Here is a 27,266-nt window from a genome sequence, read left to right as displayed (position 1 = left end):
TTCTGGCTGTGCCGGGGGGAGATTATAACAGAACATGGCCAAGATGTTCAAATGTTCATAAATGACCAGCATGGACAAATAATAATAATCACAGTGGTTGTCGAGGGTGCAGCAAGTCAGCACCTCAGCAGTAAATGTCAGTTGGTTTTTCATAGCCGATCATTAAGAGTATCTCTACCACTCCTGCTGTCTCTAGAGAGTTGAAAACAGCATGTCTGGTGACAGGTAGCACGTCCGGTGAACAGGTCAGGGTTCCATAGCCGCAGGCAGAACAGTTGAAACTGGAGCAGCAGCACAGCCAGGTGGACTGGGGACAGCAAGAAGTCATCATGCTAGGTAGTCCTGAGGCATGGTCCTAGGGCTCTGGTCCTCAGAGAGAGAAAGAAAGAGAGAATTAGAGAGAGCATACTTAAATTCACACAGGACACTGGATAAGACAGGAGAAGTACTCCAGATATAACAGACTGACCCTAGCCCCCCGACACAAACTACTGCAGCATAAATACTGGAGGCTGAGACAGGAGGGGTCAGGAGACACTGTGGCCCCATCCAATGATACCCCCGGACAGGGCCAAACAGGCATGATATAACCCCACCCACTTTGCCAAAGCACAGCCCCCACACCACTGGAGGGATATCTTCAACCACAAACATACCATCCTGAGACAAGGCCGAGTATAGCCCACAAAGATCTCCACCACGGCACAACCCAAGAGGAACGCCAACCCAGACAGGAAGATCACGTCAGTGACTCAACCCACTCAAGTGACGCACCCCTCCTAGGGACAGCATGGAAGAGCACCAGTAAGCCAGTGACTCAGCTCCTGTAATAGGGTTAGAGGCAGAGAATCCCAGTGGAGAGAGGGGAACCGGCCAGGCAGAGACAGCAAGGGCGGTTTGTTGCTCCAGAGCCTTTCCGTTCACCTCCACACTCCTGGGCCAGACTACACTCAATCATTTGACCCACTGAAGAGATGAGTCTTCAGTAAAGACTTAAAGGTTGAGACCGAGTCTGTGTCTCTCACATGGGTAGGCAGACCATTCCATAAAAATTGAGCTCTATAGGAGAAAGCCCCGCCTCCAGGTGTTTGCTTAGAATTTAGGAGGCCTGCGTCTTGTGACCGTAGCGTATGTGTAGGTATGGTCGGCAGGACTAAATCGGAAAGCTAGGTAGGAGCACGTCCATGTAATGCTTTGTAGGTTAGCAGTAAAACCTTGAAATCAGCCCGTGCCTTAACAGAAAGCCAGTGTAGGGAGGCTAGCACTGGAGTAGTATGATCAGATTTTTTGGTTCTAGTCAGGATTCAAGCAGCCGTATTTAGCCATATTTAGCAAATAACACATGGAATCATGTAGTAACCAAAAAAGTGTTAAATAAATCAAAGATATTTTATATTTTATATTCTTTGAAGTAGCCACCCTTTGCCTTGATGACAGCTTTGCACACTCTTGCCATTCCCTCAACCAGCATCATGAGGAATGCTTTTCCCACAGTCTTGAAGGAGTTCCCACATATGCTGAGCTCTTTTTGGCTGCTCTTCCTTCACTCTGCGGTCCAACTCATCCCAAATCATCTCAATTGGGTTGAGGTCGGGGGATTTTGGAGGCCAGGTCATCTGATGCAGCACTCCTTTACTCTCCATCTTAGTCAAATAGCCCTTACACAGCCTGGAGATGTGTTTTGGGTCATTGTCCTGTTGAAAAACAAATGAGCGCAAACCTGATCGGATGGCGTATCTCTGCAGAATGCTGTAGTAGCCATGCTGGTTAAGTGTGCCTTGAATTCTAAATCAATCCCAGACAGTGTCACCAGCAAGCACTCCACACCATCACACCTCCTCCATGCTTCACAGTGGGAACTACACTTGTAGAGATCATCCATTCACCTACTCTGTATCTCACAAGACTTAGCAGTTGGAACAAACATCTCAAATTTGGACTCGTCAGACCAAAGGACAGATTTCCACCAGTCTAATGATGGCTGCTTGTGTTTCTTGGCCCAAGCAAATCTCTTCTTAAATGTATGTCTTTTAGTAGTGGTTTCTTTGCAGTAATTTGACCATGAAGGCCTGATTCATACAGTCTCCTCTGAACAGTTGATGTTGAGATGTCTGTTATTTGAACTCTAAGAAGCATTTATTTGAGCTGCAATCTGAGGCTGGTAATGCTAATGAACTTATCCTCTGCAGCAGAGGTAACTCTGCATCTTTCTTTCCTGTGGCTGTCCTCATGAGAACCAGTTTCATCATAGCGCTGGAAGGATTTTGCGACTGCATTAAAACCCTATTAAAGTTCTGGAAATGTTCCGTATTGACTGAACTTCATGTCTTAAAGTAATGATGCACTGCTGTTTCTCTTTGCTTATTTGAGCTGTTCTTGCCATAATATGGACTTTGCCCTATTTGGTAAAAGACCTTCTGTATAACACCCCTACCTTGTCACAACGCAACTGATTGGCTGAAACGCATTAAGAATGAAAGAAATTCCACAAATGAACTTTTAACAAGGCACACCTCTTAATTGAAATGCATTCCAGGTGACTACCTCGTGAAGCTGGTTGAGAGAATGCCAAGAGTGTGCAAAGCTGTCATCAAGGCAAAGAGTGGCTACTTTGAAGAATCAAAAAACAAACAAAAAAACGTTTTTGGTTACTACATGATTCCATATGTGTTATGTCATAGTTTTGATGTTTTCACTATTATTCTGCAATGTAGAAAATAGTAACAAATAAAGAAAAACCCTTGAATGCGCAGGTGCGTCCAAACTTTTGACTGGTCCTGTATGTACATCATGTAGCTTACCTACCTACACAAGATCCTCGATTTCACATTCCAACACAGTGCAGAAGCTAGTGTTCATTCAGACAGATAGTTCACTTGCAGTGGTTTGGTAACCCTGGCTCGTAACTTTGAGACAGACGGATAATGTAGTGTTAGCGTGAGTTTCCATTTGTGTGGCAGGTAGAACACGGAGTCTTGCTTGGTTGCCTTAAGGCACCGCCATGTCGGCTTTGCACAGGGACACCGTCAGCATGGTGATGGAGATCCCTGGTGGGATTTGGGGGATTCTGGCAGTGTAGGAGCGAAGCTGGAGCACAGGCAATGGACTGAGTCCTGTCTCTCTCTAATCGTCCATGGACAGACTAGCCCGGGGAGAGAGAAAGGGAATGGGGAATGAGAAAGTGTGTGCGCCCGCGCATATTGCATTCACAATGTCTGTAAGAGAGAAGTCCCCTGGGAATTTGTTTGGCTGGGTCTGACAGTGCCTGATGCCCTCGGCTCTCCCCATGTAGCCTCCCCAATTCCAAAGCTCCTCTACACTGCTTTGATTCCACTGGTTCGTGTTGGTAGCAGAAGCCTTTGAAACATTAAGTGTGCTTTCATGTCTAAATGTAGTCCTCTTCCAACTGGAAGGGGCATATCAGTCTAGTGTCAGCAGCATAATGCTGTGAGATGTCAAAGTCTGGGGCTACAGGGATATGAGACATTAGGAACACATTCTGAGGGTTAAAGGCCCAATCTGTAATTTCAACAGCCTACCATGCCATTAAGAATCAATTTTATATTATTAATCACTATTAAGATATTACAGATTTAGCATTTAAAGGGATAATTCACTGAAAATAAATATTTGAATATTTTGGCGGATTGTACTAATGGACTAATGAACATTTTTTTAAATGGACAATCCTTTTAAGCTTAGATCATCTGTCTATGGATCTGGAACATTTAAGTAAGAGTGAGATCATTTGAATGGAGAATAAGAGTAGAGATGTGAAATGATGTGATAACATTGGATACCATAAAACAGAAACGTTGAGGGAACGCTTTTTGTCCCGTTACTGTAGGATGAGCCAACAACAGGGATGGATCCCAAAGCCAGACGCTTCCTGTGGGACTGCATCCTGAGTGTCATCAAAGAGGGACGCTCAGTCATCCTAACATCACACAGGTATGTTCTCTTACTGTTTTAATGCACCTCTCAAGTTAGATTTGGGAGTGTGACTCTAATTTGCAACTTCCTGTAAGTTGGTCCTTTAAGCTCTTGGATCTGAGTTCAGAGTTAATATGTGCAAATGTATGTATACACAATTATAGTGAATGGGTCAGGTGGAGTGGATAATGGTGCAATTACCAATATGACACACTGTAACTCAAACTAAGAATTCCAGGAACTAAAAACAAGCAATGAGATGGATAGTACTTCACTACTCTCATGTTTATTCATGACTCCATTGTGTTCTCTCTCCAAACTGCAATATTGTTTTTAAATCTTTAACTTCTTATGGAAGCGGGTGATACGAAAAACGTTTTACAGTTTAGTTTGTGAATCCATTATCACCATTCCATATTGTGTTATTTTTCTGAGAACAAAGCACATTTGTTGTATTAGTGATAGCTGGTACACAGCTCAGTTGCGTCCAATCGTCCATATTGCAACCAGGTGCTTTTGTTGGTCAAGCGGTGCATTTGCCAGGTTTTACATTATCATAATACTAATTGCTCCATCCCTCAGCAAAGCCTCCGCCTCAGCAAGAAATGAATCGGGCTGCATCCAAAATGGCAGCTGAAACACAAAACAAAAATGTACAGATGTTCGACTCCGCTCCCCCTAATTAAGCTAGGGCTGTCAAAGGAGATGTCCTAAAATGATCACCAGAGCACAGGAGCCAACCATCCTGCTCTCTGGACCTGAACCAGGCATGAAAAATTAGACCCTCATCGCATGTCCCCCACTTCTCCCCCGCCTCCGAACGAACAGCGTGAAGCGAATCCCAGCTAAAATAATTATTCAGCTGAAAGTTGTCCATTTGCTGCAGTATTTACCACAAAGCTGGAATGTGGATGCTTCATGCATATTTCAAAGACAGGCCAGATATGTCTTGTTTTTTCTTCAAAGAAGGAAAAAGACAGTACTTGAACATTGGTCATTAATTTTACGGGCAGTGTATTCCAATAAGATCCTTCTTACAGTGTGGAATAGAGTCGACTTTATTCTGATAACTTTCATGGAAATATATACAATATAAACAAGTAAGCCTTGATTTGGCAGTTAGCATTCTCAAACACACTTTCCCACGGATGACTCAGTTGTTTGGAATGTACTTAGGCATTGCTATGGGCCTACAGGAACAGTATGTGTGACCCACGACCTGGATTCTGTCCTACGTAGCAACATTATACCGGTGTTTTTAATATTGGATAAAAGTAGAGACTTAGAGATGGTATGTCATACACTGCATTTGAGGAAGAATAAGACATTGAAAGCTGATAAACTCGTAACCCCACTTTTGAGGAAATGGCCCTTGAATGTTTTGGTACCTACTGGAGAGCTCTTTGTCTACACCCATTCAGCATCGTTCACACCCTCTTAAACCTTAGCCCCAACCATCTCTTTAAGGATTCACGTAAGGCCATGTGCTGAACAGAGTGGGTAGTGTAGTAAACAACCAAAGATTTCAATACTAAAAGTGGTAAAAGTAGTAGCCTACAATTAGGAAAAACTCCAGGTAAAAATACACTTTATCTAGTCTTTGACCTATATCCTAATCTGACTTTTGTACAGGTCATGTAATCAACTGGATAAGTGGAGTCTTTTCTTTAGGCATGTAGCTAAACATTGAACTGGCATGATCCCATGTCATACTACTACCAACTTCAAATGGATTGTCATAGCTATGGTATGAATCTGTAGGTAGCTAGAGCTAACCAATTAGGTTCAATGGTAGCTAGCTAGCTAACATTAGGCTATAACTACCAATGCAAATAGTTTTCTGATTTGAATAAAATTACTACACAGATCATACACATAATGTTAGCTAGTGAGCCAGCAACAGTACACTTTAACTTGCAATGAAAACAACGTTCTGACAAAATTAGAAACCTATAATATCTGAATATAAAGCTAGACTCTTACCCATATACATGGATGAACGCTTCATGGCAGACTGGAACCATTTAACTCTGTTTTGGTTTGTAGCTGCATCTTGTTTGGCCAGCGTTGTCAAGTCACTCCGGTTCACACTGACCGTGGCGTGTGCAGAAAGTAGCCCACCGCAACTTTTTTCCAATTGATTTGTCGAGAATGCCTGCTAAATTCAGGGCATCAAAGATGTTGAGAAAAGTTGCAAACTTTTGTAGTTCTCAATGGCTAACTTTATATCTTTAAAAAAAAATCAGCGGTAGAAAGGATTATCAACACATACTGAGCAGCTCACGTTATAGACAGAAGTATGCTACATGGCAGACCAATCCAAACTCATCTCCTGGCATGTCCAGCCTATCCAATATCTCAGCCAATCATGGCTAGCAGGAAGGTTCCTCCTTTTCCTGGCTAAACCAACTAGGCTTGTAATTTAACAATTGTATTAGTATTTACAGGTTTACAGTATTTACAAGTTTGTTATTAAGGCACATGAAAGGTCACATGTTCCAGAAGGCATTTCTACCAAAAAAAATAATAATAATAATGATAAAAATTCAAAAAAGACGTTCCTGTGAAGTAGTGACATGCGACATACACCTAGCTTCCTGAAACGGGTCACATATGGCATGTTACTAGTCAGCCCTATGGGTACGGAAAGGACATTGTCAATTGAATAAAGCAGCATGGGTTGGAGAACAACCAAACCAGAAAAAAAATCTTACTGTTTTGTTTCTGCAAGTCTTTTGACTAACGTTTGTGTAGAGTAGAACAATTGTGCCCTATAGTACACAATTGAACCTTTCTCTCTCTCTCTACCTCTCTCCCTTTGTCTCTTACAGCATGGAGGAGTGTGAGGCCCTATGCACGCGCATGGCCATCATGGTGAATGGACAGTTCAAGTGTCTGGGCAGCATCCAGCATCTTAAGAGCAGGTGAGGCCTTGACAGCGGCACTAACAGCTTGGCCACGGCTTTAATGCTCTTAAATGGGAAAAATCCAATGCAATGTACATCGAGTGAACAACCTCAATTTGTCAGGGCATGGACTCTACAAGGTGCCGAAAGCTTTCCACAGGGATGCTGGCCCATGTTGACTCCAATGCTTACCAGAGTTGTGTCTCGTTACCATGCCCCGTTCAAAAGGTACTTCAATATTTTTTCTTGACCATTCACCCTCTGAATTGCACACATCCATATCGCAATTATCTCAAGGCTTAAAAATCCTTGTCTCCTCTAATTCATCTACACTGATTGAAGTGGATTTTAAAAGTGACACCTGGTCATTATGTCATGGAAAGAGCAGGTTTTCTTCATGTTTTTCCACACTCAGTGTTTAACAACCTATACTGAAGCCCTGCGAAATGAGTGACATACAGAAACGCTATTGAGCTTTAGCCTTAGGTGCACTCACATGTACAGTACAAAGTCATGATGCTATCCAAGGCTTGTCTGTATTTTATGAAGGCCAGTACTAGGGGATTCCAGTATTAAGCAACAAGGCCCTAGGGGGTGTGGTATATGGACAATATACCATGGCTAAGAGCTGTTCTTAAGCATGACACAACACAGAGTGCCTGGACACAGCCCTTAGCTGTGGAATATTGGCCATATATCACAAACACCTGAGGTGCCTTATTGCTAGAATTATAATATTTTTTATTTATTTAACTAGGCAAGTCAGTTAAGAACATTTTTGTATTTACAATGATGGCCTACCCGGGTGACGCTGGGCCATTTGTGCACCGCCCTATGGGACTTCCAATCACAGCCGGATGTGATACAGCCTGGAATTAGAGCAGTAAAAATATTTTATTTATTCAATGCAACACATGTGATATACGGTCTGCTATTTTATTTGACCTTTATTTAACCAGGCAAGTCAGTTAAGAACAAATTCTTATTTTCAATGACGGCCTAGGAACAGTGGGTTAACTGCCTGTTCAGGGGCAGAACGACAGATTTGTACCTTGTCAGCTCGGGGATTTGAACTTGCAACCTTCCGGTTACTAGTCCAACGCTCTAACCACTAAGCTACCCTGCCGTCCCGGTCAGGCTACCCTATACCACGGCAGTCAGCCAATCAGCAATCAGGGCTTGAACCACCCAGTTTATAATGACTCATACATCATCAGTGTTTCTCCAAATCAGAGGTGATTATTTCTTGGTAGTTCTCAATAACATTATGGACATTTGGTCTAGCCTTAACGGAGCGACCCACCCTTTCCGTCTCTTAGCTGTGACATGAGTGTGTTCTCATTTCGGAGTCTTTGGGAAATCTGATATTTTCCTCCAATGTATGCATTCAGATGCCATGAACACCGTTATAAGCAACATTTTGAAATGTATTTTAAATTGAATAAACTTTATTCAATGCAACATGGTGAAGTAAACAAATATTAGCCTACATTTCCATAGAGTGCATTAGCATTAGTCTTGATGTATTATGTTAATACCGCATGTTGTTTTCCCCCCTTTAATGATGTTGTAGTAAACAAGTATTGCTATTATAGTATTTTACAGTACAGGGTTAGAGTTGGGGTTCTATCTATGTAAATAACACACCTTGATTCTTCCCCTCATTCACATATTGAATTGACTGACTAAGCGTTGTCCGGGTTAGGGAACGGTTTGGCCGGGGTAGGCCGTCATTGTAAAATAAGAATTTGTTCTTAACTGACTTGCCTAGTTAAAGGTTAAATAAACATGAATAAATAATGTTTATGAACATGCATCCTTCTCATCCATATTACTGTAAACCAGGGTTCCCAAACTAAGTTTCCTGGGGTGGGGTCATGGGACCTTTTATGTTTTTACCCCTTCTTCTCCTCCAATTTGTGGTATCCAATTGGTAGTTACAGTCTTGTCCCATCACTGCAACTCCCGTACGGACTCGGGAGAGGCGAAAGTCGAGAGCCATTTGTCCTCCAAAACACGACCCTGCCAAGCCGCACTGCTTCTTGACACACTGCTTGCTTAACACGGATGCCAGCCGCACCAATGTGTCGGAGGAAACACCGTACACCTGGCGACCGTGTCAGTGTGCATGCGCCCGGCCTGCAACAGGAGTCCCTAGAGAATGATAGGACAAGGACATCCCGGCCGGTCAAACTCTCCCCTAACCCAGAGGATGCTGGGCCAAGTGTGCACTGCCTCATGCTTCTCCCGGGATCGAACCCGGATCTGTAGTGATGTATCAAGCTCTGCAATGCAGGCCAAGCATTTTTTTAACAAATTCACAATTGTTTAAACAAATCTATAACGGCACATTAGGTCGTGATGCTTTTTCCTGGAAACAATCTGTAAAATGCCCGATGATATCTTCATCTCTATGACATTCAGAAGCTGAGCTACACATTCTAAAGTCAGGACTTAGCTTGGGAAGTAATGTTATGCAACGTGTGATTCTGTCGCTATCATTTATCTATTCACTTTCTTTAAAATGAATACATAAAGGTAGCGTAGCCTAGTGGTTGGAGCGTTGGACTAGTAACCGAAAGGTTGCAAGTTCAAATCCCCGAGCTGACAAGGTACAAATCTGTCGTTCTGCCCCTGAACAGGCAGTTAACCCACTGTTCCTAGGCCGTCATTGAAAATAAGAATTTGTTCTTAACTGACTTGCCTAGTAAAATAAAGGTAAAAAAAGAAATAATAATATGTATAATTACATTAAGGTTTCATATCAATTCTAACAATTATTTTAAAAATAGCGGATTAACGTTTGGGGAAATCGTGTCGAGACTATTTTCCCTATTCATTATTATTACTTAAAAAGCCTATCTAAAAGATGTCAATAGTCTTGGTAAGCTACATAGACTTGTAGGAAATTAGTTTCAAAACAACCAAATGTTCGTACGTCGCTCAAATGAAGATTGTTGGCAGTGTATTTAATAAACAATAACACAAAAGGTTGGGGAACCCCTGCTCTAAACCACAAGATTATTTTTTTTGTGAAAATAAATCCTTCTTTGACTCTTCCATCTTTATCGTCCTGTAATGGCCTTTATACATGCCTCTTAACACATTTAGTCAGGCTCCATCTCCAATCTCCCCCTGACCTTAAACCCGGCACTTAAGTATGCTCTCTGATATTCACCTGACATTTTCACAAGGCCAACCCCCTTTTGGGCCATCTCACATATGGTGATGAGGGTGGGGCCATCCATTATGTTGGGCTGGGGCGGGGGTTGACATTATTACAGCAGTATCGTGTGATCTTCTAGGAGGACATTACAGACTAAAGGGCCGAGGGGGGGAGGGGCAGAGTGATCCATTTTACAAGTCAGAGAGTGGGGAGAGGACGAGTATGGGTGGAGGGGATGGGGGAATGTATGCCTATGTTAGGTCTGATGCTGAAATGAGCAAAGGGTGTCAAGGATATTTCCCATCAAGAGGGTTGATGTCATATCATCTCTGTAGCCGTTAAATCTGAGAAAAGAGAGTGAGGGGGGACAGAAGAAAAGGGAGAGAGAGGAAGAAAGCGATGGTCTTACCTGTCCCTCCAAGCTGTTGGTGTAATTGACAGATCCTCTGTGTCAATGACTTCCTATCTTTGGGGACAACGAGGCCGCCCTAAATCATTTGAGAGACACTGAATAGTTACGGGATGTGGAAAGAGGGAAGAGGGAGGCGCTGAATTGGTTAACCCGTGCTCAAGTCTACTTTATAGTCTATGCTGTTAGCCACAGCCAATCAATCACTCATTTCTTTCACTTCATAGACCAAAGCCGGGGGGGGAAATAGATAAACGTTACATGTGCATTGACAGTTTTTTTTGTTAGTCATTTTAGGTCACGTGAGTTTTTTGGGGTGTGGCTGTTGAAATGCTATCGCTCAGTTCTTGCGACACAGTGAATAATTTCTAATTAAGCGTCGCTATCTCTTTCTCGGCTCATGTAATTCATGTTTCATGAGGTGTGGGCCCCGTTAATGACTCTCCGCTGTTTTCCTTTCCACTCTTCCCCCTGCCACGCGCACCCATGAAATGTGTCCCCAGTGTGTGTGTGTGTGGGGGGGGTGGTAGCAGAGACAGGGACAGGGGAGGGTGGTAGCAGAGACAGGGACAGGGGGAGGGTGGTAGCAGAGACAGGGACAGGGGGAGGGTGGTAGGAGACCGGGACAGGGGGAGGGTGGTAGCAGAGACAGGGACAGGGGGAGGGTGGTAGCAGAGACAGGGACAGGGGGGAGGGTGGTAGCAGAGACAGGGACAGGGGGGAGGGTGGTAGCAGAGACAGGGACAGGGGGGAGGGTGGTAGCAGAGCGTTTGATCGACCATCTTTAATGTCAAGCTGCGCAAACCACTCGGCAATGTAATCTATCCACATTTACCTGTGGAAGCATGGCATCGCTTTTCTTCTTCTTGTTTATGTAAATGGCTCGGCCATGCTGTGAGGGAGGGGTGTGTTTACGCATCATCTCACGATTACGCAAGTTGTTGCAGATTAGGAGACGGGGAGATTTCCATCTGCGTGTGACTGGAGGGGGTCGAGGCAGGTGGCGAGCCGCTGTCACGCAGTGGTATTAAAGACTGGCCTGCATGATGGGCGGGGCTACTTTGTCTTCCCCCCCCATCCACCTCATCACGGGTGAGAAAGAGTGTGGAATCTCTCCACAGGGCGCCTCTCACATTTTGATTCCGCATTGTGTGTGTAATACATGCTGGTCCACCTTCTTCCTCTCCATCTTCTCGTCACCCCACCCGCACTCCTCCTCCTCCTCCTCAAACTTCTCGTTACATTACCTTTATGTATTCATCCTCCTGCTGCCTCTCTCTCTTTTTTTTATCTCTCTCTCGCTCTACTTCCCTCCGCCCTCTTGCTCAGTTGGTGATGGAGCATCAACCCACCCTTGTTTGTGCTGCCCCCTTCAGGCCACACCGATGACCTGTCTTCCCACCTTCTCATTGGAGCTGCCTGGCTGGCAGTCTCATTGTTTTAACAACTCGCCCCTGTATATCAATCAGGTCCAAAAATAAGCAAAAATAGCACCATTCAAATCGGAGAGAGACCTCTTAACACAGTTAGGGGACAGATAATGTTTTAAGAGGACGCCCTCCATTATCTGGGTTGATGATTGTTTTGTCCCTCTCTCCCCACCTGCCCCACGACCGGGTCGGCTCTGTTGCATTTCCAATCAATCATTCGTCGGAGGAGAGAATTTCTGAAAGCCAAAAAGAGAACCGTGGAGATAAATAAGTGGCTGTAAATATACTTTTTACAATCCAGGAGCGTCGGATCCAGTCGAGTCCCAGGTGTTTAGTAAAGTGAAATGAAGTGCACGGCAGTAAAAAACCTTCCATCGCGCCCATATAAGCTGGTCAGGGGAAGGGAGAGAAGGACTCGGGAAGCTGGTGTTCGTTTCCTGTGACTGACATCCTTCATATTTATTGTTTTGCATTTTATTAGGATCCCCAATTAGCCTGCTGCCGAAGCAGCAGCGACTCTTCCTGGGTTCCAAACAGGAAATGAAAACTTCACGTTCATATGTCTGGAGGATAAGGGTTTATGTGGCTAGCGGGAGCTATATTTCGCTGCAGCTCAACGTTTTTTCCTCCGTCCTTACTTTGAGACCCAGTGCCGTCACAAACATGAGTTTCATGTGTTTAATATAACCTGAGCATACAAAACATTAAGAACACCTGCTCTTTCCATGACAGACTGACCAGGTGAATCCAGGTGAAATATATGATCCCTTATTGATGTCACCTGTTAAATCCACTTCAATCAGAGTAGACGAAGGGGAGGAAACAGGTTAAAGAAGGACTTTGAGGCCTTGAGACAGTATGGTATGTAGTATGGTAGAGTATGGTGCCATTTAGAGGGTGAACGGGGTATGGTAGTAGGTGCCAGGCGCACCGGTTTGTGTCAAGAACTGCAATGCTGCTGGAATTTCACAGTTTCCAGTGTGTATCAAGAATGGTCCACCACCCAAAGGGACATCCAACCAACTTGACACAACTGTGGGAAGCATTAGAGTCAAAATGGGCCAGCATAAATGTGGAATGCTTTCGACACCTTGCAGAATCCATGCCCGGACGAATTGAGGCTGTTCTGAGGTCAAAAGGGATGCAACTCAATATTAGGACTGTGTTCTTATCAAGTTTGGTTTGCTCAGTGTATATTTCCACACTGAGTTTGGAATAATATTGTGTAAATGAGGATAATGCTCTTTTAGTGTAAGAGCTGTTTGAAAAGACCGCCTGAAATGTCAGCCTGTTTTGGTGGGATGGAGTTTTGGCCTGCCCAGTTACTAGACCAATAGGAAAAAGTTCCAAACCTCTCTGCCAATAACAACACATTTTCCATTTAACCTTCCACTCAGACCACTCCCAGAGAGTGCACAATTCTTGCTTGAGAAATGGCTCTTATCTACGAAGCTATTTATTTGTGTACCATTTTAATTGAAAACAATCCGTCAGGTACTTAATTGCTACCCAGCCAGAACTGATTAGATATTGAGATATAAACAGCTGCGTTGGACCTTTAAGGGGAAAGAGTGAAATAAAATATAAACGAAAGCTGCAAAGTGCATTTAATGCATTAAGGTAATGTTGCGCACAGTGCCGGAGAGTTTTATAAGGGCACCTAAAAGTTGTGATCAATCTAAGGAAGTTGCCTTTGAGATGTCTAGTAAATTTGGCGATTGACTATGTGGATTGACTGCGTTGCACCGTGGCTAAGTGATACATTATCTAACTGACTGTTAGTGTCTGAGATGGATGGGAATACAGCAGCCCTTAGGGTTTACAATGCATCAGCTGTTATTAATACCCATTGCACACGGACAGATACAGTGTGTGAAATCCTCTATGGCCATCGAAAGCATGTGTGTGTGTGTGTGTGTGTATACATGTGGTGTCTGTTTATGAGGCATATATCATATGTGCGTGTACGCTTTGAAGTGTGTGTGTGCGTGTACACATGTCCATGTGGATTCATGTCTGTCTCTCTGAGTGGAAGCGCGTGTGTGTCCATTTCAGACCTCATCTGAGCAGTACCATATGTATTTTCAACTCCAGCCTTGAATAAAACATGCCTCTGCACCATATATATCCATCGCCCGTGGCTTCTCCTTGCTAGGGAGCTTCAGTGATGACCCTTACAGGCGACCTCTGTGTGTGACCCATCGAGGACTTCCTGCCTGATCAAAGCACGGCCACCCAAGCCTGGGGTGTGACCCATTTCCCCACTCCCTTCAACCTCCCACCCGGACATCAATTTGGGGGGTGGTTGTTGACCTTTTCCCTCTCTTCCTCAATCTTTTCAAGAGGGGAGAGGGGGAGAGATGGGAGAGGAGATGAGGAGATGTAGATGAGAGATGGGATAGAGGAGAGCAAAGAGGAGAGATGGGAAAGGATCAATGGGAGCGGAGAGGAGAGATGGGAATTTTGAGGAGAGACGAGAGATGGGATGGGAGAGATGCACAGCACTCCAGCAACAGCTTTCTGAAGCTGGAGGTTATGTGCTTGAAATGACACGGGGGGGACTCCAACTGAGTCAGGAGATGGAAGAGGAGAGATGGGAGACAAAATAGATGGGGGGAGAAGAGAGATGAGGAGAAATGGGAGAGGAGAAATGGGAGGGGTGATGAAATGGGACATTGTAGAGGATAGATGGGAGAGGAGAGTGTAGATGAGAGATGATAGAGGAGAGGTGGGAGGAGTTATGGGAGAGGAGAGATCGGAAAAGAAGAGAGCTGGAGAGGAGAGATGAGATGGGAGAGGATGAGAGATGGGAGGGGAGATATGAGAGAGATGGGAAAGGAGAGATGGGAGAGGAGAGATGAGAAAGGGGAGACAGGGGGAGAGGAGAGATGAGAAAGGGGAGACGAGGGGAGATGGGGAAAGGAGGCAGAGGAGAGATGGGAGAGAGGAGAGATGGTAGAGCTGAGATGAGAGAGTGGAGGAGCGCATGGAGAGGAGATAAGATGAGAAAGGAGCGATGGGAGAAGAGAAGGTATGATAGTGGAGAGATGGGAAAGGGGAGATGGGAGGAGAGATGATGAGATGGGAAAGGAGGAAGGAAGAGAGATGGGAGAGGAGTATGGAGATGAGAGTGGAGAGGAGAGATGAGAGATGGAAGAGGCATAAAGAGAGATGAGAGATGGAGAGGAGACATGGGAGAGGAGACATGGGAGAGAGGAAAGGTGGGAGGAGTTATGGGAGAGGAGAGATGGGAAAAGAGGGCTGGAGAGCAGAGAGGAGAGATGAGGGGAGGAGAGGTAGAGAGCAGAGAGATGAGGAGGAGATGAGAGAGGGGAGATGAGAGATGGTAGAGGAGAGATATGAGAGAGGAGAGAGGATGAGAGATGGGAAAGGAGAGATATGGGAGAGACTGGAGATCGGAGGGTAGAATAGAATTTGCCAAACCAAGTCCTTTGAGGAATGTCTCTGGTGGTCAATTGGATATGTTGTAGTAACGTCGTTGTGTGGTAGACGTTACTACAACGTTACTGTCTGTTCCTTCCTAACCTGCGTTTGCTAACTCAACGGCTAGGAGATATCACTTCTGTAGTGAATAAGAGTTCAAAGTTCATACCATTCGCAACCAAAGCTCATGCTGATGTTGGCTTCATTTTGTAGTTATTATCTGAACCATTCTGACATAGAACCGTCACCCTCATATCCTCGGAACAGCAAGTTCTATTGTCGTCAAGGCTTTATATAGGAAGGGAGAAGAGGGTGTGTTTGAAAAGTTTTCTAGCCCTTCACAGAGGCGGGCCACTGAGTGAGCAGCCCTAACTTATGAAAACCCACATCTCACATTTTAGACGCTAAAATCACATTTTATCCCGTCACAAATAATTTCATATTCAAACATTTGAATTGAACAACAATTCCATGTGAATCCGATAACTCTGATGTGTAGACTTTCCACTGTAGAGTTTGTCATCTTATCATTGATGAGAATGTCTCAGATGACAACCGAATTGACATCATATTCATTAAGTACCACTGCATATGTTCAATTGGTCGGATTACCAGAATATAGTTCATTTCCCCCCACATTATGATGTTCCCAGAATCTCTATGTTAACCAAGGTTTTTTTTTAATGTAACCTCAGTAGGGTAGAGAGAGGAAAAAGGGGGGAATAGGCATTTATGACTGTCATAAACCCTATCCCCCAGGCCAACGTCATAACACATGGGAGAGGAGATATTGGAGAGGAAATAGAAGGGAGAGAGGAGAGATGGTGAGAAGAGAGTTGGGAGAGAGGAGAGATGGGGAGAAGAGAGTTGGGAGAGAGGAGAGATGGGGAGAAGAGAGATGGGGAGAAGAGAGATGGGGAGAAGAGAGATGGGGAGAAGAGAGTTGGGGAGAAGAGAGTTGGGGAGAAGAGAGTTGGGGAGAAGAGAGTTGGGGAGAGGAGAGTTGGGAGAGGAGAGTTGGGAGAGGAGACATGGAAGAGATTGGAGAGATGGGATAGAGGAGAGCTGGGAGAAGAGAGTAGAGAAAAGAGACAGGAGAGGAGAGACGGGAGAGGAGCGGAGATATGGGAAAAGAGGGGAGATGGGAGAGGCGAGATGGGAAAAGAGGAGAGATGGGGAGATTGGGGAGAGGAGAGAGATGGGAAAAATGGAGATATGGAGAGCAGATAAGAGAGATTGGAGAGGTAAGAGAACAGAGATGGGAGAGGAGAGCGGAGAGGAAGGATAAGAGAGATGAGAGATGGGATAGAGGAGAGATGGTAGAGATGAGATGGTTAGAGGAGAGAGGGGAGGAGAGATGGGAGAAGAGGAGAGATGGTAGAGACTGTTGTATGTGTAATGTTTACTGTTAATTTTAGTTGTTTTTCACTTTATATATTCACTTTGTATGTTGTCTACCTCACTTGCTTTGGCAATGTTAACACATGTTTCCCATGCCAATAAAGCCCTTGAATTGAATTGAATTGGTAAAAGAGGAGAGGAGACGTGGGAGAGGAAAGATGGGAGAAGAGAGAAGGGAGAGGAAATAGACAAGAGGAGATGGGGAGAGGACAGATGATACAGAAGAGAGAGAAGAGGAGAGATGGGAGAGGATAGATGAGAGGAGATGAGAGATTGGCTAGAGGAGAAGAGTAGAGAAAAGAGATGGCAGTGGAGGAGAGGAGAGAGCAGAGATGAGAGGATGGATGAGAGAGGAGATGGGAAAGGAGAGAGGGGAGACGAGACTAGAGGATAGATGGAAGAGGAGAAAGGAGAGATCTCTCCCTCCCTCTCCCCACACTGCAGATATGCGTAGCACACCAGCAGCTCTCGTTCCCTCTCTGAAGCTGGAGGTTATGTGTTTTAAATGACACGGGAGGGAGAGGATGAGAGATTGGAGAGATGGGAGAGGCAAGATGAGAGAGGCGAGCCGGGAGAGGATGGATTGGAGAGGAGGGATCATGGAGGAGAGTGACTAACAAAATCCATGAGAGTCCCCGGTCAGTAATTCAACCATGATTGCTACAAGTTTAGATAGCTGGCCGTTGGACTAATTTACCAATATAAAAAAATCTTAGCTGACGAGCTAATTAAGTGACTGTCAGTAACCAGGTTTCCATCCAACCTTTTTATGTGTGTAAAGTACATGTTGGATAAAAAAAATGTCATGACTGTCCTGACAGAAAAAACAAATATTTTTCTGTATACTTTCCAAATGTAGACAAAAAAAGACACGCTAGACAAGGTGGGATCTTTTTATGTCGGTAAAATTAAAGATAGAAGTAATGTTGTTCGAAACGCTTTTATGTGCAAATATTGATATAACAACCATCATATCGAAGTATCTGTGGTCCTCCCACTATGACTCGTCTGGAAAGCAAGCAGTTTATTAGGGCCAAAAGTATGTGGAGACTCCTTCAAATGAATGGATTTGGCTATTTCAGCCACATCCATTGCTGACAGGTGTATAAAGTTGAGCACACAGCCATGCCATCTCCATAGACAAACATTGGCAGTAGAATGGCCTTACTGAAGAGCTCAGTGACTTTCAACGTGGCATCCTATATCCTGTCATAGGATGCCACGTTTCCAACAGGTCAGTTTGTCAAATTTCTGCCCTGCTAGATCTGCCCCCGTCAACTGTAAATGCTGTTATTATGAAGTGGAAACGTCTAGGAGCAACAACGGCTCAGCCGCGAAGTGGTAGGCCATATAAGCTCACAGAACAGGACTGTCGAGTGCTGAAGCACACAGCGCATAAAAATCGTCTGTCCTCGGTTGCAACACTAACTACAGAGCTCCAAACTGCCTCTGTAAACAACGTCAGCACAATAACTGTTAGTCGGGAGCTTCATGAAATGGGTTTCCGTAGCCGCACACAAGCCAAAGATCACCATGCGCAATGCCAAGCTTTGGCTGCAGTGGTGTAAAGCTCGCTGCCATTGGACTCTGGAGCAGTGGAAACACATTCTCTGGAGTGATGAATCACACTTCACCATCTGGCAGACGGACAAATCTATATGTGCGCTCTCGGCAACTGAGCGCAGCTACTATCTACTATGTCAATACCAGAATGGGTACACTCACTATATAACGCAACATTGTTTGTGACAAAACCATGAATAGAGTTGAACATTTTATAGAAACCCATTGAACTTCTTTTTTTTATTCAGTGCATGGGAATTTGACCGCAAAAGGTATTTTAACGTGCACTATGTCATCACTCCCAGCCTTTTTTCTGCAACAAGTCAATATAATTTGATGGAAACACATCTCTTGTGGAAAAATGTGCATATTGTTTTTATGCCGATGTTGAGAGAATGCCAAGGGTGTGCAAAGCTGTCATCAAGGAAAAGGGTGGCTACTTTGAAGAATCTCAAATCTCAAATATATTTTGATTTATTTAACACCTTTTTGGTTACTACATGATTCCATATGTGCTATTTCATAGTTTTGATGTCTTTATTATCCTACAATGTAGAAAATAGTAAGAATAGAGAAAAACCCTTGAATGAGGAGGTGTGTCCACACGTCTGATTGGTACTGTAGGAACAAGTGGTCAATCTGGGATTGGGCAAACGATTGATGAGGGAAGACGATAACATTTTACATTGTGGTCGAGATTATCTTCTATTCAACTCAAATTGTGTTCGTCACATGCTTCTCAAACAACAGGTGTAGACTAACAGGGAAATGCTGACTTACGGGCCTTTCCCAACAATGTAGAGAGAAAGAAAATAGAGAGATAATAGAAGAGCGATAGCAGAAGTAGTAAATCCACAACGAGTGATGATCACTTATATTATTGTGAGACGACCAAAGGGCAGAAATTGGAAAATGAATAATACATACCGCCACTCTCCTGTTGGAGTGTAGCAGAGAAAATAGAGCACAAAGAGAAAACAGAGAGAGAGCGAAAATGAGAGAGCGAGAGCTCATTGATCAGCCTTTTCTTTCTGCTGCTCGGGAGCGCCGTTTGATTACACATGTACGCCTGAAACCTCTTCTAGCGACGCCCCCGTGCATTATTGGATAAAAAATAAAAAATATTGTCTTCGCTGAGCTCAGCACCTCTGAAAGCTCAGCTGCGCCTCGCCACTCTGAGCGCCGGCCGATATCCTGTCTGGCTCGATCCCATCGCTAAATGGAGGGGCGTTTGTCAGACTCATGATGATTGGATGATGAATCAGACTGGATAACAAGGGTGGGATTTCAGACGACTTCTACTCAGACTGGCTTCTCTGTTGACTTGGCTCTTTGTTCATTCAAACAATGTACTGAAAGCCAATTTCAAAATGCTATGAGAAGAAGTCCACGGGACTGTGTGATCACAGAGAATTGGACAGATAAGTCACGGATGATAAAGAATAATAGATCTTCTCTCTCATTTGTGATTTCCTATTTAAATGTTGATGTTCCATTCTAGCAATCAGAGGAATGACGATTATGCGTTTTTAATCTAGGATTTCAAATAAAGTATTCAATCAGCACAGAGATATGGCTTGTTATTAGGTATAATGATGTATTCCCATTGAAAGGCTCTGGGAGTATTTGGCCTTGGATTCTACGTTGTATGCTAGTTTGGACATTGAAACAATGCCTTAGTACGGCTGAGGCTAACACACCACTTCTCTCATTACTTTTAAGAGGTTGCTGCCTCTCCTTGCATGCAGCACTTAACAGCCTCCAATGGACATTTTCCACGACTAAATATAACATTAGGGGATTCATTAAGCAGAAAACAATGGTAATAAGTGTACTAACAACAAAATAACACTAGTCTCGCTAGACTTAGCATAAAAGCCAAGGAATGTTAAAAGCTGGTTGCCCAATCCAGCTTTGAGGGAGCATTTAATGTCAAAGTTAGAATCATATTTTGGTGGTTTTTATTTGATGTGCCGGTGGATTGATTGGGATTTGTTTGAATTATTAATGTCAGAATACACAGTGTAACTAAATAGAAAGTGAATGAATGCACACCGCTTTATACAAATAGATTTGATGAGTGAATCTCATCATATGATGATGTGCCTTACGTAATTCATTGAGGTGTTTGGAACAATGCTTTTGTTTGCACATTCTTAAGAGACCTGGAAATAATTTGCTAAGTCAGATTTATCTGATTTTGGATTCACAATAACAGGCCTCATTCACATTACTAGGCCTCATTGCTTCAAAAGAATTAGGTAGGAATATGGCAATCCGTTTTTCTGAATTTCTTTTCTGAATATATAAATAAATAATGGGATTGAGACATTGTCATTTGCAGAGGTATACAGTGCCTTCGGAAAGTACTCAGACCACTTGACATGTTCCACATTTTGTGACGTTACAGCCTTATTCTAAAATTGATTCAAATGTATTTTTTCTTCATCAATCTAAACACACTTTTTAAACTAAAATATAAAATTGACATAAGTAGACACTTTACTCAGTACTTTGTTGAAGCACCTTTGGCAGCGATTACAGTGTTGAGCCTTTTTGGGTATGACGCTACAAGCTTGGCACATCTGTATTTGGGGAGTTTCTCCCATTCTTCTCTTTAGATCCTCTCAAGCTCTGTCAGGTTGAGATGTTTGATCGTGTCCAAGTCCAAGCTCTGGCTGGGCCACTCAAGGAGATCAGACTTGTCCCGAAGCCACTCCTGCGTTGTCTTGGCTGTGTGCTTAATGTCGTTGTCCTGTTGGAAGGTGAACCTTTGCCCCAGTCTGAGGTCCTGAGCACTCTGGAATAGGTTTTCATCAAGGATCTCTCTGTACTTTGCTCTGTTCATCTTTGCCTCGATCCTGACTAGTCTCCCAGTCCCTGCCACTGAAAGCATCCCCACAGCATGATGCTGCCACCACTATGCTTCACCTTAGGGATGGTGCCAGGTTTCCTCCAGACGTGACGCTTGGCATTCAGGCAATCTTGGTTTCATCAGACCAGAGAATGTTGTTGCTCATGGTCTGAAAGTCTTTAGGTGCCTTTTAGTAAACTGCAATTGGCTTCCATCTGGCCACTCTACCATAAAGGCCTGATTGGTGGAGTGCTGCAAAGATGGTTCAATCTCCACAGAGGAACTCTGGAGCTCTGTCAGAGTGACCATCGTATTGTTGGTCATCGCCCTGACCAAGGCCCGTCTCCCTCGATTGCTCAGTTTGGCTGGGTGGCCAGCTCTAGGAAGATTCTCGGTTGTGTTCTTGTGGACCTTCAATGCTGCAGAAATGTGTTGGTACTCTTCCCCAGATCTGTGCCTTGACACAATCTTGTCTCGGAGCTCTATGCACAATTCCTTAGACCTCATGGCTTGGTTTTTGCTCTGACAAGAACTGTCAACTGTGGGACCTTATATAGACAGGTGTGTGCTTTTCCAAATCATGTCCAATTAATTGAATGCACAACAGTTGGACTCCAAGTTGTAGAAACATCTCAAGGATGATCAATACAAACAGGATGCACCTGAGCTCAAGTTCAAGTCTCATAGAAAATAATAATACTCATGTAAATAAGGTATTTGTGTTTTATATTTTGTAGATTTGTCAAAATTGTAAATAAAACAGTTTTTGCTTTGTCTTCATGGGACATTGTGTGCATATTGCTGTAAAAAGTATTTAACCCATTTTAGAATAAGGCTGTAATGTAACAAAATGTGGAAAATGTCTGAATACTTTCCGAAAGCAGTGTTCATACACTAAAAGAGATTTTGAGGTATTCTGAAAATATACTGTATGTCCTTAGATTAGGATTGGCTTTAAGACGGCCTGAACGGCACGTATCAAGACATTTTAAGTCTGAATAATAGAAAATAAACTATACACCCAAACCTTGTCCTGTACAAACCTTGTCCTAGTGGGTGTGTTCCACATAGTCTGTACAGATTCTACGATCGTTATATAATGTTTTTTTGTTACTTTTATTTAACTAGGCAAGTCAGTTAAGAACAAATTCTTATTTAAAATGACGACCTACCCGGACGACGCTGGGCTAATTGTGCGCCACCCTATGGGACTCCCAATCACGGCCGGATGTGATACAGCCTTGAATCGAACCAGGGACTGTAGTGACACCTCTTGAGATGCAGATGCAGTGCCTTAGACAGCTGCGCCACTCGACAGATGTGGTTGCTGAGACATTAGCCACTTAAACAGTCCATATAATAAACACTATGGTTGTGTCCCAAATGGCGGCCTATTCACCATAGGGTGCCATTTGGGACACAGTCTACATTAAACAACCACGGGTATTTTAAAGATCGGATCATCTGTGCAGACCTGTGTTGAAACTGTGTGTCTGGAATGCAGCCAACATGTCACACGGTGATCCACTGCTTACATATACAGTAGGTACACCCAAAGCACCGTGGGTAATTCTACATGCCAACTCATGGATTTGTCCAAACTCAGGATGTTGTGACAGCACCTAGCATTAGCACCTTCTGAAGCAGCGCTAGCAGCAGAGGGAGGGGGAAGAGAGGGATGGGAGAAAAGCAGTAGGAGGAGTGGTCATTCCTTCAGATGGAAAAAACTCACAAGTTTCTCGGGGTGTGTGGAGTTGGCCGACTCCCGGTGTTCGCGACGCACCTGTGAGCCGGGGAAATGAAGATCAATTATACTCCCTCGCTCCCCATCTCCTTCGTTCCATCCCTCTATCCCTCCTTCATCACATTATGTTAGCGCAAGGGTACCACCAAATTCAGCACAGTGAGGAAATAGAAGCATACTATTTGAGTGCTGCTGTTAAATTCAGGAGTGTGCACTTTAGCTTGGGTGGCGCATAGACATAAGGCAAGGTGAATATGGAATCAAGGGAGCACACAATATTGTTCCAAAGGGGCATATTATGGTGTGTAATTTACCAAACTGCACTAACCTTGGATAACCTCACTTTTTTTTTGTGTGTGTGCGTACTTGTGTGTCAACGGTCAAGTAGCGGTTGCGTATAGTTGTCCTGTTTCACACATGTACAAGTGTGTGGTGTGAAATGGGAATATTTCTTTTGCATATCCCACCCTTGGAAAGTGAGGTCACGGCCAGGGATCAGCCATTATTAGGGTTAAGTACCTTGCTCAAGGGCAGACCAACAGATTTCGCCTAGTCGGCTTGGGAATTCAAACTAGCAACCTTTCAGCAGCCAAAGCTCTAACTACTAGGCTGCCCACATTAGGCAAGGTGAATATGGAATCAGGTGATATGCTGGAGCATACAAATGATTCCAAAAAGGCACTAACCTTGGATAACCAAGTTTTTGTGTGCGTGTTTGTATGTGTGTGCATTTCTGTCAATCCATATGCTTTAATTGATGTGTATGTGTTTATCCATGTGTCTGTTTTTTCTAGGTTCGGAGAAGGCTACACTGTGATCGTGAGGGTGGGCGGCTCGCCCCCCGCCCTGGGCCCTGTGGAGGAGTTTGTCCACGAGTCCTTCCCCGGTAGCATATTGAAGGAGAAGCACCACAACACGCTGCAGTACCAGCTTCCCCACAGCGAGGGTGCTCTGGCCAGCATCTTCAGCCATTTCACCACTCATCAGCAGAGGCTGGGTGTGGAGGACTACTCTGTCTCCCAGACCACTCTGGATCAGGTAATCAGATTAAACCCTTCATTCAATTGCTGTTCTGGTTGAGGACCATAGAGATATAATAGCATTTCTATGGTATTTTACTGTATTCTGTCGTGGGGACACACAGTGTGTGGAGGCCTTTGTTCCATCCCTGTACTAACAAGCCTAATTCAACAAATCAGGGAATTTTGTGTATTTTGTGTATGGCGGTATGGGTGACTCTGATCCTGGAGGGCAGGAGAGTGTACAGGTTTATTTTCTTGGCAGGTGTGTTAAGGCTGGAGTAAATGTCTGCAGACACTGTGGCCCTCCAGGCAAACATTATCTATAGAACACATTTCCTTTAAGAATTGTACACTGAATGCTATTAGACTTGATGTCGAATGTCGCTGCCTCACCCCACGTTTCTGATGTGATGTATGAAGCTTGAGATCTGTTACAATCAAGCCTCAGTGAGAAAGCGAGTGAAAGAAAGAGAGTGAGAGAGTGAAAAAGTCAATGAGTGAGTGAGTCAGTGAGTAAAAGAAAGAGAGCGAGTAAAAGAAAGAGAGTGAGTTAGTGAAGGAGTGAGTGAAAGACAGTGAATGAGAGAGTGAAAGAGTGAAGGAGTGGGTGAAAGAGAGTGAATGAGTGGGTGAAAGAGAGTGAAGGGGTGGGTGAAAGAGAGTGAAGGATTGAAAGAGAGAGTGAGTGAAAGAAAGAATTAAAGAGTGAAAGAATAAGAGTGAGTGAAATAATAAGAGTGAGAGAAAGAAAGAGGTGAGTGAGGGAGTGAAGGAAGGACTAAGAGAGCGAGTGAAGGAGTGAGTGAAGGAGTGAGTGAAGGAGAATGTCGCGTATGGGTGGTCCCGGGGATCGAACCCACTACCCTGGCGTTACAAGCGCCATGCTCTACCAACTCTTTCGCTCACTCTACCAACTGAGCTACAGAAGGACCACATAATGAAAGAGTGAGTGAAAGAAAGAAAGAGATAATAAAATAGTGAGAGAAATAATAAGAGTGAGAAAGAATAAAAGAGTGAGCGAAAGAATAAAAGAGTGAGTGAAAGAATGAGAGAGTGAAAAAAAGGAAGGAAAGAGTAAGTGAGTGATTGAGAGAAAGAGAGTGAGTGAATGAGTGAAAGAGAGTGAGTGAGTGAGAGAAAGAGAGTGAAAGAGAGAGCGTGAAAGAAAGAGTCAGAGAAAGAAAGAAAGAAAGAAAGAAAGAAAGAAAGAAAGAAAGAAAGAGTGAGGGAAAGAAAACAAGAGACAGGGAAAAAAAGAGAGGGAAAGAGAGAGAACCAAAAATGCAGCCATTCTGTAATAGACCATACTGTATTTACCAGATCACAGAGAGTAAATAAATCACATGCGGGGTATAAGGTCACTGCACTAAAACACAAAGGGGATAAAAACCAACACCTATGGGGGACTGAGACCAGACAGTCACCTTTCAGCTGGTGATTTATCGATGACAGTCCTGACCTATTGTTCTGTAAGACCTGGCTCGCACTACAATTAATATTGATCCGGCCCCAAGGCTGTGGCGTTAATGCCTATATTGAAAGACATTGGCCGTGTCCGAAAACTGCCTTGCCTGCTACTTACTAAAACAACATACTGTGTACTAATCATTCTATATACTATTTAGAGTGTACTGTTGTGTAGTAAGCAACAAATATCAAGATACCAGTCTCACCAATACTCCGTATGTGTCATCTAATATGCAATGGCGTTGTTTCCTGACATTTGTCCATTTTGGTATCAAGTGTGTATCAGCTGATTATCAAGTAAGTAGCCAGAATGAGTCATAGGAGCAGGAGCCTAGCTCCTTACAAAGCAGGGTATCCAGATACGGCATTGTCCAAAAGCCACTGAACTTATGAAGTACATGATTCACTGTACCGCTAGACTGTACTTTGTTGTGAATATTGTTCTCTGAAACGGGAGTTTTTTCACAAATTGAAAACACAATATTTAACTTGAGCAGGAGGGTGCTATTCCTCAACTGTATGTGTTAGACATTATCTTCACCTTCATGGAAAACAAAGGGTTACCTTTTGTCTGACAGTGGGGACACGCACTGATGCAGTGATAACATTACCATCCTCTATGTTCTCGGATTGACACCTAAAATGAAGTGGCACGTCCATTTTTACTGTACCTTACATCCCTGGGGGAAAAAAAGAAGTGATTTTCCACCACACACCACAGAGATCATTTCAAAGACAACGGAACAAGCTAGCACATAGCTGGGCACGGACTGGGACGACCTGTATTTAAAAAGTTCACTGAGGCGTGCGTGTGGCGCTCAGGGACTCCACCTCCAGAGCGCCAAAGGTTAATTGAGCGCCTCTGCATCCTTCTCCTTGCTACGCGTCGGCAGCCATGTAATAAACACCCAAATGCCCCCTCGCCATAATTAATACCCACACCCATCTTTTTAAGAACAAAATGTCAGTGACGACCAACGGAGCGTGTGGTCTGAGTTATAATAAACGAATGGTTAGAAGGTGAGAGGTGATTAGAGAAACATGTTTGTAGCGAGTCTAGTGGGGAAAGAGATGCGTTGTTACTGTGTGTGCCGTATGAAATGATAGTATTTGAACATGTCACATATACAGTTCCACAAATATAAAGTCCGAGCAGATGCAGGATATTAAATATCTGCACCACATGATAAAACTATGCAGGATATGTATGCTCCCATGTGGGTTATTGGTGACAACATTTTGACCACTTACGTAGGTCTACGTCAGGTCTGTCTATTGTTTAGAATGCGTTCATAAACGCAATGTTGTCTCCAGCCTTGACAAATATACAGTAGACAACTTAAGAAGTGTAGCACTATGTGGTCTGGATATTGTATTGTCTGTCAAACTCTGATATTGAAGGTCAAAGGCATCAATGTCTTAAGCCTCTTAGCATTCTGTATCCAACCAATGGCATCTGGGGTCAAGGGTGAAATAATCCTCCTGATAGGCGGAGTTGAAGTAGGCATTGTTGTTTTTCAACTTCCTAATTTTCACCCTGACAAGATGTCACAACCGTCAAGTTATTGAATGGAAACTGAAAAGTAAAACCTTTTGTCAGACATTTTTTGTAAGGAAGCCTTTTGCTAAACTTTCTGTCAGTTTCAAAAGCCCGAAGAGCCGAACACTACAGTTCTTCACTGCGCAAGTCCTCCCCAATTTAACAGGATCTAACACTCAAGGTCCTCCTCCATCAAAGGTATCACATACTTACCGTCCCGTCTGACTTTTCTCTGGAATCTCGACCGAAGATTTTCTAGTTCCAATTAAGATGGCAGACATTATCTGACACTAGAACAGATCGGGGAAATCGGTGGAACCCTCCCCTTTCTTTTCAAATGAAACATGCCAGGCTGATAACAGCCAGTTATACCACAACTATTGCATC

The 27,266-nt window shown here is 43.8% G+C and overlaps 1 pseudogene; it reads left to right on the top strand.

Moving 5' to 3' along the window:
• LOC124007956 overlaps positions 1–27,266 on the top strand; it is a 234,027-nt pseudogene that overhangs the window by 204,842 nt on the left and 1,919 nt on the right.

Source organism: Oncorhynchus gorbuscha, linkage group LG21 (genome assembly GCF_021184085.1).
Source record: "Oncorhynchus gorbuscha isolate QuinsamMale2020 ecotype Even-year linkage group LG21, OgorEven_v1.0, whole genome shotgun sequence".
NCBI lineage: Eukaryota > Metazoa > Chordata > Actinopteri > Salmoniformes > Salmonidae > Oncorhynchus > Oncorhynchus gorbuscha.
The sequence above is the reverse complement of the archived record's forward strand: the minus strand, read 5'-3'. Positions and strand labels throughout refer to the sequence as shown.